The sequence below is a fragment of the Oratosquilla oratoria genome, chromosome 26 (assembly GCF_046742065.1).
Source record: "Oratosquilla oratoria isolate Oo_2021 chromosome 26, ASM4674206v1, whole genome shotgun sequence".
In the NCBI taxonomy this organism is placed as follows: Eukaryota; Metazoa; Arthropoda; class Malacostraca; order Stomatopoda; family Squillidae; genus Oratosquilla; species Oratosquilla oratoria.
In genome coordinates, this window is record NC_134802.1 from 4,533,609 (window position 1) to 4,539,699 (window position 6,091).

Consider the following 6,091-nt stretch of genomic DNA (forward strand, 5'->3'; position numbering starts at 1 on the left):
AGAAAGAAATAGTGACGCATTGCCTGTAATCATCTCTAGGAAATCGATAGAGACATACAGAAATGGAAGATATATCTAGTGTCACCATAGTAGAAACAGCCCTGAAACTGAAAGGTTTAGGGAAACTTGGGTAAGATACATATAGCTGTGAGAGTGAATCTTTGGAAACTGACATAAAAGAAACTGATTCAGGAAGACCCGCATCTCAACAATAATGACAGGCGACGCAAGTTCAATGGAAGTACACCTGGCGAACACCAGCATGATGCACCGAGTTCAATACACGCAGCCAAGCCTCAGTAACAGATGAATGAATTTTATAATTGTGTTCCAACTTAGAATAATTGTTCGGAGCAAATAAAACAAATAAAACAAACGGCACAAACAGAATTAGAAATAAACTAAAGATCGCTACATGGAATATCAGAACCTTGTAACAGACGGGCAAACTAGCAAATATAGAAAGAGAAATGAACAGAATGAAAATAGACATCATGGGATTGGGAGAAGTGAGATGGCCTGGGGTGGGATGTATGGAGACGAGGGATGGTAGCCAGTTAATATACTCCGGAGGAGACACAGCACATAGAGGTGTGAGTATATTAATGACAGAAACAGTAGCCAAATGTATCATGGGATATTGGCCCATTTCTGACAGAATAATGATAGCTAAACTTAGAGGAAAGACATTTGATATTAACCTGATACAAATATATGTCCCAACAAAGGAGAATGAAGAATATAGGAATACCTTTTATGAAGAAATAACAAAAGCAAAGGAACAATGCAAAGAAAAAGACGTTGCATTCATTATGGGGGATTTAAATGCTAAAGTAGGGGAAGGTAGATTCGAGGATATTGTAGAAGAGTATGGCATTGGAAAGAGAAATGAGAGAGGCACCAGATGGGTTGAATGGTGCACAGAAGGACAGATCATCATGAACACATGGTTCAAACACCACCCACGCAAATTATATATATGGAAAAGCCTAGGAGACAGATATAAGAACCAAATAGATTACATAACAGTAAATAGAAGATTCAGAAACGGAGTAACACAGGTAAAAACCTATCCAGGGGAAGATGGAAACTCGGACCCTATTCCAGTAGTAGCAACAGTTAACATAAAAATATAGAAACCACCAAAGACAATTCATAGCATAAGTAAAGAGTTGAAACTATTAATGAACACAGAAATCAGAGAACAATCCAGAACAGAAGTAAAAAACAGGTATGCAATACTAGAAGATGTCGCAGACGAAAAAGAGGTAGTATAGGCTCAGTGAATATGGACGTCACTGCAGAAGGCCATGGAAGAGGAGTCAGAAATCATACCAACAAGACAAAGAAGAAATAAGAAACCATAGATGATAGATAAGATTCATGAATTAGTGAAAGAGAGAAGAAAATACAAAGAGCTTAGCAGAAAGGAACATAGGGAATATTATAAGAGCAAAATAAAAATGGATGTAAAAAAGATGCATAGCAATTGAGCACCTAGAAAGAACAGATCAACAAAAGATGCGTAAGAAAGTAAAAAAAGTAATAAAACAAGAAAACACAAACAAAATATAGCAATTTTCAAGAAATACGGACCAGTAGGAATGGAAGAAAAAGAAATGAGGGGTGGATGGAAAGAATACATCGGGGTACTTTTTACAGATGTAAGGGAAGAACTAGAGGACACTTTTAATGAAGAGGGTCCAGTCATGATAGAAGATGAAATAAAAGCAACACTATCAAAAATTACAAAAGGAAAAGCGATAAGAGAAGATGAAATGACAACGGAAATGTTTGAGGCTTTGGGAGATTTTGGAATTAAAATTATGACAGAAATAACTAATAAAGTCTATAGAACTGGAAAATTAACAGAACAAATACACTAGTCAGTTTCCATAGTTTTACCAAAAATACATGGGACTTTAGAATATAGCAAACATAGAACAATTAGTATCATGAACCACTTCACAAAAATAATCTTATGAGTCATTACTAACAGAATAAGGAACAAAATAAAGCCAAAAATAGTTTATGAACAATATGGGTTTGTACCAGATAAGGGAACAAGGAAAATTATTTTTGTTGTAAGAATACTAGCTGAAAATATGTTACATTACATTACATATATATACCAAAGGCTTTTCCCCCCTACATGGGGGGTAGCCAAAAAGAAAAAAGCATAGAAACCACTCCCACCCATTCCATTTCCTATATATTCCACTCCCCTCCACCCTCCTCCCTCCCTCTTATCTTGGCACCTCATGGATGACGGGTCATCCCTTCATCCTGTCCACTGCCCTGGGTCAGAAGCAGTGTCGCAAGACATAGCACATCCACAGCAAGGCCGCTTCATAAATTCGGCGACCCCCCACCCCTCTCCGTCCCCTCATGCAGAAAAGGAGAGGACGGAGAGAAATCCCTTCGGGCTGCGTCAATTTTTTTTCTCATGCATACTTCCTCACACCCCATCCCCCACCCACTCCCCCTCATGCATCACAGCATCATCTATACACAACCCCTCTCCATTCACCCCTCTCTTCTGTCCTCTCCCATCCTTCCTCCACAGACATTCCTCTCTTTTGTAATGCCCCTTTCACCCCATACATCCATCTCATCCTGGGACGCCCCCTCATATTCACTCCTTCCACCTCCGCCTTCCACACTTCTTTTACTAATCTTTCTTCACTCATTCTTTCCATGTGTCCAAACCATCCTAATACTCTTTCATCAACCCTATCTCCCAGTTCCCTTTCCACCTCTGTTCGCCTCCTCACCTCCTCATTTCTCACTCTATCCAGCCTAGTAACCCCTATCATACTTCTCAGACATTTCATCTCAAACACATTCAAACTCCTTCTCTCTTCCTCTCTCATGTTCCATGTTTCTGCCTCGTACATTGCTGTTGGCACAATCACTCCTTCATATAACCTCCTCTTAGCATCCATTCCCAGATGTCTATTTCTCATTACACTCTTCAATCCACCAAGGCATTTACTCGCTTCTCTTAATCTACATTCTACCTCCACCTCCACTCCTCCCTTTCCTGCCATATTCGCACCCAAGTATCTAAAACTATCCACTTCCTCCAGTTTTTCACCCTTAATGCTCACTTCCAGCCTGCTTTCACTCTCTTACCTTGTACATCTCATCACCTTACTTTTATCCACATTTATCTTCAGCTTCCTTCTTTCACACACCTTCTCGAACTCTGTCACTAACTTCCTCAATCCCTCCTCTGATCCTGCTACAAGCGCAGTGTTGTCAGCAAACAACAGCTGGCTCACCTCCCACTTTTCTCCATTTTCTTTAATCATCTCCAACCCTTGATCCACTTCCCTTGCATTCACCTCTCCATCCCATCCATGTAAAGATTGAACAGCCAGGGCGACATAACACATCCCTGACGAAGTCCCACCTTGACCTCAAACCATCCACTCTCTCCATTTCTAATCCTAACACAAGCTCTACTACTCTCGTAAAAACTCATGACTGCTCTTAACAGCTTTCCTCCCACCCCATATATCTGCAGTACCTCCCACAGAGCCTTTCAGTCTACCCTGTCATAAGCCTTTTCCAGATCCATATAAGCCGAAAAACATCCTTACATTTTCCTATAGCTTATTCACATATCTGTCTTACCACAAAAATCTGATCTACACAACCCCTACCTGTCCTAAACCCACACTGTTCCTCACCAATTACTCCCTCTCTTCCTCTCTCAATCAAGACCTTCCCATAAGCCTTCCCAACTACACTCAACAAGCTGATCCCTCTGAAACTACTACACTCACACTTGTCCCCCCCTTCCCTTGTAAAGCGGAACTATACAGGCACTCCTCCAGTCCTCCGGCACTCTACCCTCTCTTAAACAAACATTAAATAATCTCACCAGCCAGTCCACCATAACTGCACCTCCTTTCTTCAGACATTCTGCATGGCATCCATCCAGACCAGGTGCCTTACCTGCTCTCATCATCTTAACAGCTGCTTTCACTTCATCCTTCCCTATTTCTCCTCCATTTTCCTCACTCATCACTCTCATTTTCTTAGCGCTTCCCACTGCAACTACCTTTCCCTCCCTATCCTCCTTCACATTTAGCAACTCCCTAAAATACTGTGCCCACCTTTCTCTCACTGCCTTCTCTTCCATTATCATCTCTCCATCTGCCCCTTTTACATTTTCTTCTCTACTTGGTTCGCCTCCTTTTTCTCTTTTAATTTCCTTCCAAAATATATTTTTATTGCTTCCAAAATTTGCTGTCATACTCTTTCCCCATTTTACATCTACTCTCCTCTTTGCTTCCTTTATCATATGCTTAACTTCCCTTCTCTTTACTTTGTATCTCTCATACGATTCCCTCGTCCTAATTTGCACCCAATCTATGAATGCCTGCTTCTTCTCTTCTACACATTTCTTTGCTTCCTCATCCCACCACTCACTACCCTTCCTTCTATTTCCTCCTGCCCTCCTTGTTCCACACACCATCTTTGCACACCTTATGACTCCCTCCTTGAACCATCCCCATTCCTCCTCCATTCCTAGTTCTACTCTATCCTTTACTCTCTCCCACTCCTCTTTCAGCTTCCTCTTATACTCACTCTCCTTTTTTTCCTCAATTAAGCAGTTCACTCTAAGTACCTCCCTACCTTCTGCCTTTTTCCTCTTTCTCCACCTATTCTCAACTCTCAATTTACCTTCCACCAGAAAATGATCTGATATTCCCCACTCTTTCCCCTTAGAACATGTACATCCTTAACTCTTCCTACCATACTCCTGGTCACCACTATATAGTCCATTAACGCTCTGTCTGCCACCCTTCCATCCACCACCCTCTCCCATGTGTACTTATGCTTGACTTTCTTCTTAAACACTGTATTTGCTATCATCTACTCTCTTTTAAGACACATCTCCACTATCATTTCTCCACTACGATTTTTACCTGAAACTCCATACTTCCCAATCAATCCGTGTATTGGTTCATTTCCTACCCTAGCATTTAGGTCTCCCAATACAACTACATTGACATTTCTCCCTAATCCCTCTATGCGCTCATTTATATCTACCCAAAAAGCCTCCCTTTCATCTACGCTCTTCTCACTACCAAGTCCATACGCACTTACAAAAACCCACATTTCTCTTCCCAGCTTCATCTTCATCCACATCAACCTTGATGAAACCTCCTTCTACTCCACTACCCGCTTACTTATCTCTTCACTTACTAGTATAGCCACCCCTTCTCTCCCTCGTGCCCTCTTCACTCCTGAGTACCTCCCAGCTACACTCCCAAACTCACAGTTGCCCTTTCCTTTCATTTTACTTTCACTCAAAGCCAGTACATCCATCTTTCTTCTCACAAACATACTGCCTATCTCTTCCCTTTTACTCTCATCTGCACCACATCCACGCACATTAAAAGACCCAAACCTTAGGGTACTGGTTGGAAAACTCCCAGACCTTCTTATGCCTTTTCTTCTTTTTTTAGGAATGACCCCTTTTGGGGCTACAGGTAGTAGAACTCCTAATCCCATCCCCGTCCCGTTTTTTGTCGCCTTTTACAACTCAAGTGGAAAGACTTGGTGGTAGCATTCTCTTCCCCCACCACAGGGTTGGCGAAAAAAGGAAATGAATATTCAGAGAAATGATACAGGACAGTAACAAGGGGTTGGGGGACAGCATAACGGAGGGATAGTCGCAGTATAAAAGTGTCATCATTTCTCTATGGACAGAGTTTTCCTCTATCACAGACAAAATGATGTGTGACTCTGGTCCGTAGGGGCGCCCCATATAGACCCTAGAGTATCAGCTGCATGCTACTTTGCCACAATAACATGCAGCCAATATCCCAGACGGGGAAAATATGTTACTCGCAGAATTTGAAGCTAAGCTACAGGAATTAGTTACAGCACTAGTAGTAGCAAGTAGAAGCAGAGGTCTAACGGTGAAATAAAAATAAAACAGAAGTCATGATAATGACGAAAAAACAAGAATGTCCAAGGGAAAGAATTCAAGTAGAAGGGAATCATGAGAGATATTTATCATCTAAAGAATTCAAGTAGAAGGAAGAATATTGACACAGGTGGATTTGGAGAA